Source organism: Psammomys obesus, unplaced genomic scaffold (assembly GCF_907164565.1).
Source record: "Psammomys obesus unplaced genomic scaffold, mPsaObe1.curated_primary_1811, whole genome shotgun sequence".
Taxonomy (NCBI): Eukaryota; Metazoa; Chordata; class Mammalia; order Rodentia; family Muridae; genus Psammomys; species Psammomys obesus.
Window position 1 is genome coordinate 8,938,084 of NW_026596034.1, and position 12,631 is coordinate 8,950,714.

Consider the following 12,631-nt stretch of genomic DNA (forward strand, 5'->3'; position numbering starts at 1 on the left):
CACACACACACACACACACACACACACACACACACACACACACACACCGTGTCCTCCTCAGCGGCACATTTCACTCCTCTGACCACACAGGTAGGCCCTTGCAGCTTCAGACAAGGGGCCTATATTTGGGGACCTGGGCCCATTTCCTCTGGCATAAAGATGTCGGCTTAGGAGGTCTCTGGAGGAGTCCATCACTGTCCTATGCAAGTAGCCTCTGAACAGGTAGTGGACAGCTTCACCTCTCCTCCACTTCAACCCTCTCAATGGCTAGAATCCAGCCCCTTCGGGAATGGTCTCTTGTAGGCACAAGCCCCTGGGGCTGGTGCCATGCCCCTCCTCAGCCTACCACCCTCAGCTTCTAAGTCCTGGGTTTGCCCACCTTAGGCTCCTGGGGAATAAAAACCCTTAACTGTGTTTCTTTAAACTGATCATCAATTTCCCCCTTTATGAAAATTAACACTGGATGGAAAATGTCTTGAAAAATAGATCAAGGCAAGGCAAATGGCTTTTTGAGATCAATGTCAGGCACACATAGGTTTGGGGCGAACTTCATTTCCAGACCGAGATCTGTGTTGGTGGGGGATAGCAGGAGCCTAGTAGCAGGCAGGCTTCCTCCTCCTCTGAGTAGTGATATCCCTCGTGGTTGCTGGGGCACAGATGGCCCCTGCCTGCCATACAACCCTCCCTGCCTTTTCTCGCCTCCAGGTATTGCCACTTAATTTTGTTTAGAAATTTGAAAAGTAAGTAGGAGTGTGGGCTGATTATAGACTTGATTTAAAGGTTTGATTTAGGTTTCTCTCTGTTCTTATATCAAAGATAACGTGGAAGTGAAACTATCATGCGCAGGTAATGAGATTTTATATTAAAAAGAATAAATTAAGCTCATAAAACTGTAGGTGGAAGGGCAAGGAGGGGCCTCTCCCTTCATGAAGGGAGCCTATACATTTATGTAACAAGTACCTATCATGATTAGGAGTCCAGGTTTGATCCTGGACTTTGAAGTCAAAAGGAGCCTTTGTCCAGATCCCTTTTGGAATCTTCCCCATAGGGTCTCAGGGATGAGATTCCAGGGTCCCAGGAGGCAGACAGGACCATGTAACCTCTCCCTTCACCACTTAACTGTGTGACTTCGGGCAAGCGGCATCGCCTCTCTGGTCCTCCTTCACCTCCTCTCTCAAATGCAGAAACCGGCATTTCGGCACTTATTATTTTCATGGTTACGGCCATCCATGGCCACGCCAGTGGTTGCATGCTGGGTGCGCTTGAAGAATGCATGGTGGGCACTCCAGCATGCTAACCACAGTGACGATTGGAGGAGCAGGGCTCTCAGTAGGCAAATGGGGATCCTTGCTACACGTCTAGCTGAGCCGCGCCGTGAGTGAAGAAAGAAAACCCTCGCCTCTCTGTCAACCACTGCCTATCCCTGCCGGGCCTGGAAAGCACTTGTCCATATCCATCAAGAGGGCCTGAATCCCACCCAGGACACTAGGCACGGACGGAGGCTACGAAGACAGCCACCGCAGCCTTCCCTCTGTCCCACTCTCCACCCACCTCCCTTTCCTGTGAGCACTAACACGAAATACAAAGAACGGGAATCAAATAAAGACCCCCGAAAAAAAACCAGCCGTCCGTGGTCATTTTAAAACAGATCCTGTTTGAAAAGCTGGGTGACATTTTCCTTTAACGCCTGATTTTTTTTTAATGCCGGCTGCATTTTTTAAGCACCCGGCTGGCTTGTAACTCGCCGAAGCAGTACAGTAGCTGCGCCGACTGTACCATTTGATCATTAATTTATCACAGTTCTAGCAGTTTGTCTGACAGGTGATAGTACTTTCATCTAATGAGCCTCCGCCGGGGTGGGGGGCTCTGCAGCCTGCACTGGCCGGCCTGCAGGGCTAAGGGCCATGCTCCTTCTGGCTGTGGGCCTGTTTCATTCCAGAACCTTGAAGGCCCAGAAATCAGCGGCTCAAGGAAGGTCCTGCCATGGTGAAAGAGGCTAGAAACACCTCCGATGGGCTCATGACAAGTGCAAGTGGCTGGTGGGACTCCAGCCTGGGCTGGGAGGAGTCAGCTGCAGTCAGGGCAAGGCTGGCTATGGTAATGAACAAGCCCCAGCTCCAAATGTGGAGGCCTCCACTGACAGAGGAGATTTCTCACTCAAACAGACTGCAAGGTGTGGGGGAGGGGGCAGACTAAGGCTGAGACCTCCTCGGGGGGCCTGGTCATAGAAGTGCTGTCCCATACAGGTAGGAAGGAAGGCAAGGAAGTCTTGAGAAGAGCAATCACATGCTACTGTCCAGGCCTGGGCAAATTCAAGTGTGATTTTTTAGCATGCCTCCCCAAACAAGAAATCCAATAATCTGTGTGCAGTCCTGATACCTACCCTCTATGAATTGTGCTGTGTGAGATTTCTGACTGTCCTGCGTGTCGCCTAGCAAAGACCCCTTCCTCCACACTCTGTCCCTCATTCACGCAGCCACCCAGCATCACTCTGTCACCTGTCCTCTTATGCTGCCTCCCTGGCCTCTAAGCCCAAGTGGCTCTTGTGGTCCAAAGTAGTTTTCTTGGTTTCTAAAGTCCCATTTAATGCTAGGAGTCGGTCAGGGCTAGCAGTGGCCAAAGACATCCTGATTCTAGACAAGAACAGGGGCACCCTTCTCTTTTGAGGTGTTTCCTGGCATACCTGTCACACAAAGAGAGACCAGATACCCCAAGGAATTTTGAGGTTTGTGCTGACTGGGTTTTCCCAGGGCCATGGGCTGTTCCAAGGGATCCTGTGATCCACCAGCCTCCTGCCTACTCTTTGATTTGGCCGTCTCGGTTGTCTAGAAAGATGGAGCCCTGGGCCTCTGTTTGCTGTCACTCCCTTCTTCACACCTTTCCTGCTTGGTCTGCTCACTCCCAGCAGTAAGGGAGAATTGGAGCTACGCTCAGATCCCAACCAGCTGGAAACTCCAGTTTATAACCCCTAGTTCCGCCCTGCTTTGGAGATTCACCTGGGGAGCTCCGGAACACACATGGCCTGGGACTCACCCCAACTAGCGCTGTCCAAATCTCTAGGGACAGGGCTGGAGTGTGGTACCTTTTCAAAGGTTCTCCAGGTAATTTGAATGTGTAGTCTGGGGTGCAACCCTCCGACCTCCATGAGTTGGCTTCTGCCCAGCTCTCTGTTCTCATCCCTCACATTTATCTCTTTCCTTTCTAATGCTTTTCCATCCTTCCTTCCATCTTTCCCAAGGGGCCAAGCCGTCCTCCTGTCTCTGTCTCTGGGGCATGTGCACTTGTTCCTTTCCATACAATACTATCTTTTCCCAAATGTTGGTGAGGATGCTTTTCTCTTGCCATTCAGCCCCACTTCTCACAGAGATGTTTCCATGGCCCTCCAAAGGTAGTGCAGTCCCATCCATACCAACCTCTTTTCCTACCCTTTCTTTCACTTGCTGTTATTACATAGTGTATGCTTTCTCCTACTGAAACACACCCCACGCAGGCAGACACTGCTGCCTTAGTTCATTTGTATGCCCACCTCTCTGAATTCCTAGCATCTTGTTCAGTAAACAGTTGCTGAGTGAATCCATGCAAAACCTAATATTTATGGAACATTTTTTTTCAGAGGTTTTGTACCTCTGTTGATTATTTTCAGAGTTTATTCTGGGAAAAGGCATGTCTCTTTTGAACAACTCATAAGAGTAGATTTTCCTTGAACAGGTAATTGCCCAGATTGTGTAACTCTGGAATAACAAATTTAGCTCTGTGCTTCCTGGGATCCAAAGCAAAAAGGGTAAGATTAGCCACAGAAGCTATGTTGGGCTGTGCGGCCAGTGTATCTGCCTCTTCCTCCTCCTCCCCTGTGGTCTTTGATTTTCCATGTCTATTTTCATAGCATCTGATTACAAGCTGACTCAAATCCTTTTTGGAAGCAGGCAGAATATAAATAGCCAAGACACAAACAACTGATTGGGCTGTGTAATGCCTATTTTACAGACATGCAATACAAGTCCACGGCAGGTGGGGTGGCTTGTCTGAGGTCACACAGTCCGGGCAAGGACCCAGGTCCCTTGAATTCCAGGCCACTTCATCCTGCTCTGAATTACAGTGAAAGAGCCAAACCCTGTGTTTTGCTTTGCTTCTGACATAATGTTTGGGATTTGACATTATTAATACTTCCCTAAAGAAACAAAAACCAGAGGGATGAAGCAACGGGCCCTGAGAAGTTCAGTGGGCATGGTGTGGTGCTTTTAATATTCAAGTCCCCTAAGCATGGCTGAGAATCCCTTAATATATATATAGAAAGCATTATTTTTTGCCTGAGTAGTGACCTTGTGTGCTTCTGGATGAGTCTAAGACTGTGGTTCTCAACCTGTGGTCGTGACCCCTTTGGGGATTGAACTATCATTTCATAGGGTCATCTAAGACCACCAGAAAACACAGATATTTATGTTATAATTCATAACAGTAGCCAAATTAAAGTTATGAGGTAGCAACAAAAATGATTGTATGATTGGGGTCACCACAACATAAGGAACTGTACTCAAGGGCCACAGTATTAGGAAGGTTGAGAACCACTGCTCTGAGGGATGAGCCACTCTTACTTCATTTTCTTAGAGAAAGAGGAAAACCATCTGGTTAGCATTCCTAATTGCTTTCTACAGAAACTGTCACTGGGTAGGTAGAGGAAGAGGAGAAGGGGCGGGGGCACATTAGTCTCAGCTCACTCAGCTCACGTCCAATCCTACCAGTGCACGCCCTAGCATACATATCTTTTTACTGAGAGGAATACAAGCTAAGTAGAGCCTCCAGCTCTTCTGATGCTGGGGAGTCAGGGGATCGGCCTGATAAGGAGGTAGAGAGTTAGAGTCAGGATTGTCAATGATGCAGAAGTAACACCACTGATTTATTGAGCTGTGCTGTGTCTAAGCCCTGTGTGCCACACACCATCGTCTCCCTCTTCCCTCATCTAACATTCAACAGATCCCCACAGAGCCTTGTGTCAATGCAGAAGTTCCATGGCTGCCAGAATGGCTTGCCGAGTGCCAGGGAGTGTTCTAGAATGTCCCATAGGCAACTCGTTCCCCTCAGAGATCTGCCATCATCCCTGTTTGCAGAAGGGAAGGCTCTGAGGACCTTCAAAAGTCACACAAAACTCCTTTTAGTATTGAAGCCAGAATCTAGAGGCCAGAGCACGGACAGCGCAGGCCCGCATCTCACCATGGCTTAATAAACACCTGCCCCTCCCCAGTTCCACTCTGGAGTACACAGCTCCAAAATTCATTGCCCTCCACTTTGGGCCACCTACAGACAGTTCTGCCTCTCCTGGGGTCCCGAGGATACACTCTCTAGATGGTGGTTTAATCGACAACGAAGAATTTCTGGCTTGTTGATAGGAATGTGAAAGAGACGCTGCCATGCCAAGCTGGTTATGGTTGGAGGCCCTCGTGTCTATTCTGTGGTAAACACCTTAGGCACTGTTAGCACGAAAGACTGGTACCACACCCTGTCATGGTGGCACCCAGTAGTGGTTCTGGGCACGCAGTGGTGCGTGGATGCATGGAGTTCTACACAGTGTTCTACACAGGACAGACTGGCCTGGAGAAACTGGGCCTGGCTCAAGCTGAACCTGTCTGCATTTCTTAATGATTCAAAACAGGTTGGTGATCGACCAGCACAGTTGGATCCCTGAGAGTGCTGCTGTCTCCACTCAGCATCTGTCCAGAGGGTGAGCAGGTCTGTGGTAGGGGGATGGATGAGCTCCCGGATAGATGACATGGTGCTTCTCTTTTAAAGCCAGCCTCCAGGATCCAGGAAGGGCCAGGCAATCCAGCTCCATTACCATTCATTCATCTGCATCCTTGCACTGGAGCCTTGGTCTCTGGGTGGACGACCTTCTTTAGAGCATCTCTGAGATGCCGCCCTCTTCATTTCAGATCACATCCAGAGCATCAGTTTCTTAAAACCCATTTCAGTGAAGGATAGGGAATATTCATAGTGCATTATAATAGCACCTGGCCTCAGTGACCTGCTGCAAAGCTCTACAAAGCTCTGGAAGGCTGGTTTTGCTGGCAAGGTTGAATCAACTCCACTCTATATAGACTTCTCTGGCCATGTCTAAGGCTAGCAAAAAAGATAACTTCAGTCAGTCCTTCCTTCCCAGGACTCTTATGACTTCATTTCAGGATCCTTCAGTTATTGTAAATGTAGGTGGTGACTCTGTCAAATAGCTCCAGTAGTCGCTGAGCATATGGCAGACGGGAGTGTTGTCAACACGGACTGATTCTACACCTCTACTCTGGAGATGCTTGCTGTACCTGGACACAGTAGGTTGATAGTTTGTGGGGAGGTGCTCCTAGCATCCAGGGGAAGTCAGAAGCTGCCAAACCTCCAGCAGTGCCAAGCCTATTTCCCCACCACCACACACACAAAGAACCACTTGGCTCCAGATATCAAAAGACATGAGAACGAGAACATGGGCCAGGAGCATGCAATTTGCTTTCTAGGTTTGAGATATTGCTTTGAGGGACTCAGTATTTAGGTAGGGGGTTCTAAATACCCACGGATATCTTCTTAGACAGACCATCCCCATTATCACTGTCTAAAGTGACAGTAAACCTTTTCCATCTAGTCTTCAAATGCCTCAGCCACTAGTGTCTAACTGAGCCACTGATGACTAACTGAGCCCTCCCGGTTCCTGACGCTGACCGCTTTTGGAGTCTTTTGCTTACAAGACAGTCATATCCAGGTTCATGTATGCCCTGTTGAAATAGTCTAGAAGGACGGCTTTATAACAAAATTATTTATTTGTTTTTATTTCTTTTGAGGACCTTCAAGTCCACAGGAAACTACAGAGAGATCTATTTCATATCCATGGTTCTCCATCTCTCCAGGGACAGTCTCCATGGTGATCCACATCTTTCACCAGAGGGCCAGGTTTGGTACCAAAAATGACCCCATGTTTGCTTACTACTAACTCTTAAAATCTATCTCTTACATTAGGCCTCCACCGTGGTTGTGCCATTTGTTCCGTGTGTGATGACATACGTAATGATATGAAACTCCCAAGGAACCACTGGAAAGAGCTCTCTTTCTATCAGTCCTCAGGGCTCTGCCTAGCATCTCAGCCTGTTCAGCCCCTGGGATACAGAACTGTTCACTCTTGCAGTGCCTTTTTAAGAATGTTGTTACGGTTGGGATGCTGCAGCATGTAGGAGAAACAAATGTTAGCCTCCCCGTGCTTAGAGATGGCAGAGTGGCTGCAATTACAGTGATTACTTCAGCTTATGAGCCTGGCAAGAATTCTTCAAAAAATTAAAAATAGTGTTCTCATATGATCTTGTAATTCCACTTATGAGTATACATTAAATAATTAAAGGCAGGATCTTAAGCAGATAATTGTAGACCCATGGTTGGGGCAAAAGTAGTCAGAAGAGCCAAGAGTAGAGGCAAACCAAATACTCACAGAGGTATTAATGAACAAGCATATAGTTTAGATAGGTACACAATGGAACACTATTCATCCTTAAAAAGTAATAAAATTATGATACCCATTGCAAGATGTGCAGAGTACACGGACAGCTTGCCAAGTGATAGAAACCCATCACAAACTCAGTGTTCTGCTTAGACAAGGAACCCAGGAAAGTGAAATTCATGGAAACAGAACTAAAATGGTAGTTAGCAGGGACTTGCAGGAGAGGGAATGGGGAGTTGTTTAAAGGCCCAAGAATCCTCGAGCTTGAGTGCACAACATTGGTAATAAACTCAACCTCATTGATCTTGAAAGTGGTTCCAAAGTCAGTTTTACATTGTGTATATTTTACCATAGTTCACATGAGGAGTTTGGCACACAGGACCCAGGTATAGACCGGTCGGGGAGCATCCAGTGGCACTGAGAAGCATCCCGTCAGTGGGGCTGGAAGGCAATCCTCAATCCAGCACATCTTAGGGAGGCCTATGTGGAACAGTCTTTCCCCAGAGCAGTGCCCTCCATCTTCAGGACCACTCTGAGGCTGGCGTTGCTGGAGGTGGGGAGGAGCAGGGGACACAGGCAGAGGAGGGAAGCTCTCCTCATGTGCCCTCAACACAGGGCTGAGTAGAGGGACCTGGAGGATGGTGGACACTCTTACTAGGGTCTGATTTCACCACGGAAAAGTGATACTCTTTGCCCAGCACTGCAAGGGTGAACATGGATAAGTGTGCTGATGGCTTTCTTCCTGATTTCAGCAAGGGGGACAAGGGTGGGGGTAGGGCTGGCAGAACATCGACACTACACAGACAACATACTGTGGCTGCCATTCTTCCTTGTCAAGCCTTTCAGGGCACTGGTGAGCCCTACAAAGATATCCATTTTATAGACATGAAAACAGGCTCAGGGAATCTGGAGGCTCGCCTTTGGTCAGTGAGAGCAGAGTTGGGAAAGAATCCCAGAAGTGGCCAGCTCATGTTGGCAACTGCTTTGAGTGGCTGAGCAGGATCATGGAGGACTAAGGAACTAGAATGAACCGTCCATGCTGGGGGGTGAGGTGGGCTCCTAGCTGCCTCTAAGACCCCTCATCACTGGGACTGGCAGTTAAGGTAGAGCCATGAGGAAGGAACAGGGGTTAGTCCTGTTGTAAAGGGGGGTGGCTTCGGTGTCTGTCATTCCACAAAGGTGACAGGCTGAGGTGGGAACTCTTTCATGCCCTGGCTCTGCTCTCATGAGAGCAGAAGGGCAATTACGGAAAGTGCCTGGGTCAGCCGTCACTGGGCCTGAGCCAAGTTGTCTATGGCAGCTGATTATAACCCAGACAGCCCTCTTATGAGCCCTTGAGTCTTGGAGCTGAGGTTCTTTGGGGCCTTGAAGTTGAGTCTTGATGGCACAGTCACCTCTTTGCTCTAGTGCTGTAGAAAGGGTGACGGCTTAAGCAGGCCTAGGGCCAGGACTCATGCATGATGCCTGAAGGCCATGGGCATTCTGACCTCTTAGGTAACTCCTGGCCTGAGTGTGGGGCCAGGCTGTGCTTAGTGGGAGCCAGCCTGTCATCTTTCTTAGGTCTGCTCTCTCTGTCCTTTGCTGGGTCAGCTCCAGCCTCCTCACCAATGCAGTGTGGCTGGGACCACAGAAGGGAGATGTTAAGTTCCATGTGGCTGTCTGTTGATAGTTTCTTTGACAATACCTTTATTCCTGAGGGGCTCTGCACACCTCAAGTCTTGCTGTCTTTGGAACCTGCTTGCCTGACAGGCAGTAGTAGCATCAGCCTCATGTAGAGTGGTGAAGTGCCGATGACAAGACAAGGCAGAAGACCAGAGTCTGACGCAAGGTCCAATGAATCCAAATTAGTGCCTGAAGACCACAGTGGAGCCTGTCACTAAGTCTGGATGTGGTCTTCTGCTCCCATTACAAGGTTCAGCGGGCCCTGATAAAAGATCAGAACTGAGAAGCTCAGGAAGAAAAATGTTTTTCCAGGGCTATACAAGGAGCTGGTGTACCCACGGACTGTTCCTGCTCAGGCACAGAGATGGCCACTCAGCTTGTTTTCTGCCCACCATACTTAACGCATGTCTCTTGACCGCACCCCCACTGTACACTTATTCCAAGGTCACGACTGGGGTGTAGTTCTCCACTGCCACCTGTGACCACAGTGATCTTCTGAGGAAGTGGAATACATGTGAGGACACTTTGCTGGGTTGGGGGTGAGGACACAGAGTCAAAATCTTCAATTCAGTGGGAAGCTGTGGGAGGCAGAAACAAGAGCAGCCTCACCAGCCAAGCTGCCTTACCTTGGTTTCCGGGAACCAGAGGCTCAAACACACTCCCACACTCCCACATTGTGCCTTTTGTTTGCAACAATGAACTAGATCAGAGATTTGTAAATATTCGACACACTCACTGCCCCCCTCTCTTTCCATACTTGTGGCAGACATCAATCTCTCATGGTAGCTTTTCTCTAGGTCTGGATCTAGCCTCTGCTTCTTACTGTAACAGACTTTTGCAATGATTACAGCTGACAAAACATGCTGAGCCTGAGTTCATTTATTTTGTGTTTTAGTTTTCTTTTTGGGTTTTGAGACAATCTCGTTATGTGCCCTCCAACTCTCAATTCTCGATCCTCTTGCCTTGGCCTCTTGAGTAGGCATACAGTCTACCAGCTGAACTACATACCGTCTCAGCTACAGTCTTAATGTTCTTAAAGGGAAGAAGAGCCCAAAAGGAAACCACACACATGATGAATGAACGCCTAAGCCTGTAATGGAGTGGAGGGGTATGCTCAAGGCTAGAAGTGTGGGCTTCAGGGTCCACAGCTGGCTCTGTGGTGCCCACATGGTGAGTGGTGGCAATTGGGAGGGTGCCAGGAAGCAGGCTCCAGGAAACATGCATTCTGAGTGCTCGGGATGCTGTCGGATACCTTTGTGGTCTGGATCCAGCATCTCCAGCACATTCCCTTTGCCCACACGTCTGCATAAGGCATATAAGGGAGGGGAGCCCAGCTTCTCCTGGGGAGGTTATGAGCCACACTCCTGACTCTCTTTTCAGACTGTGAGCAGTGTGGGACCTGAGTCCAGGCCTGTCCTACTCCAAAGCCTGGCTCCATTCTCTTCCCAGAGCTGGGAAGAGAATATTTATCATCTAATATTTCCCCTTGACCCTCTCATTTAGAAAGGGCCTCCCTCTCTCTGCACCTCCTGGGTCGGGGAGGCAGCCGTCTGGGATGGGGGCTCCACCTGGTGCCTTCCTTTCAGGAGGGGAGCTCCTCAGGAGAATGCATGCCACAGAGAGCAGGTGGCTCCTGCTGGGCTCTCCAGAGAGCTGCTGGGGCTGTGCAGTTGAAGCAGCTGAAGAAAACCTCACACCAAACCTGGCACCAGCACATTAGCGACAGCTCCTAGAATTTAAAGGGACACATAATCACTCCTAATACATATCCAGGGTGAGAGCCAGATGTCGCTGGTGGCAAGGAGCACTCCTGGCAGATAAGTAGACACACAGCCCCCTGCTCCCAGGAGCCCATATAGGCTGCCTCTCAAAATGGCTCTGCCGCTCACAGGTACCCTTCTTCCATTGTCATTGTTACACAGAGACCTCAACGTGTCAAGAACTGACACAGGCCGTGTTGTGGGCAAGGGGCCTTTGTGGAGTAGCCATTTGGAATGTCTGAAATGATCCCCACCTGAGGAGAAGCTAGTATCCCCATTCACAGATGTGGAAACTGAGGTTCAAAAAAAAAAAAAACACTTGTTCAAAGTTGCACACACATTTTGGGGCAGAATTGGAGTGTATATGCAGGATTCTCAAACTCCAGGCAACTGAGCTTTGTGTTGTCTCCGGAGGTCTAGCCTGGGGGCACAGGGGCAGAGGGCCTGGTCCCTTAACAGTCCTTCAGCAACACTCATCTAAGCAAGTCAGAGTTGGAGCATCTGCCTGGATGGGGACTCCATCCTATCCTTGCTGCAACCCACTGGCACAGAGAGAGTCATAGGCTACTCCAGCAGAATCATCTGTCCCCAGGCTTGTCAGGGGATGTATTGGTGCCTAGGGTTTGAGACTCTTTTGGGTGGGCCTTCAGTCAGTCTCCTACACCTTCAGAGGGCCCCTGGGAAGACTCCAGCTGGCTCCTAGAATCGCGCTTGGCCCCTCTCAGTTCTGCTTTGGCAAAGCTGCCACCCTGAGACACATTTCATCTCTGCCACCTCGGAGGGAGTTAATCTGCACTGACAGAAGCCCGAGGGCAGCACGGCTGCCGCTGTGCCATTGGGAAGAGCAGGGTGTGTGTCAAGAGGAAGGAAGCAGGCTCCCCAGCACTCTTGGGGACCATGGCTGGGTGGTTCTGCTGGGCTCAACCACCTCACGACAGGTCCTGTTCCTCTGCTGTCAAAGACCAGTGGCTGTCAGCAGTCATTGAAGGTCTGTAAGGGCAGAAGGGACGGCTGAAGGACACAGCTTCCTAAACACAGACTATGTGGGGTTGAACATGGCTCTGCATGGCTGTCCCTCCCCCCCTCAGCCTTTCATCTAGGTCCACAAGAGCAAAGGGTGGGAAGACGTGGACCCTAGGCCCAGCAGTAGTTCCTGTTCCTCAGAGCAGGAAGAACTGTGCCGGTCTCCGTCTGTTCAGAAGACCTTGCTGAGTGATGGCTTCCATGCTTCCTGGGCACAGGCACAATCTGAACCCAGGGCATATGGCCTGTGAGAGTCATGCTCTGGAGGCTCCTCTCTGGTCAGAAAGCCACAGTTATTGTTTCCTATCCTCCCTGGGCCTGGGCAGTGCACCCATTCTGGGCCCTTTTGAAGGTGGCTATAAGTGGCTCCTGTTGGCCCGTGGGCCTGTCTGGGTGGGTAAGAAAGTGGCTTTGGTGACGAACGGGATGTCAGCCCTTCTCCCTTGCTATGTTTAGAAAGGTGTCAGCCTCAGGCTGGCTGTCGGTGGTCACAGAGGAGGCAATCAATAGTGTCTCTAAAACCTCACTGCTGGCCTTGATGCACAGACACTGGGACCATTGTCATCACCATTTGTGGACACGAAGCCCAGCCCTGCTTCTGTCGCAGACGGCCCAGGCTATTGCTGGGCAGAGACGCTAAAAATGGGCTTGCTTCCCCTGATGCTCCAGCACCAGGGAGGCTCTTCAAGGGGATGCTGTGAAATGGCTGAATCCTGCCACATGT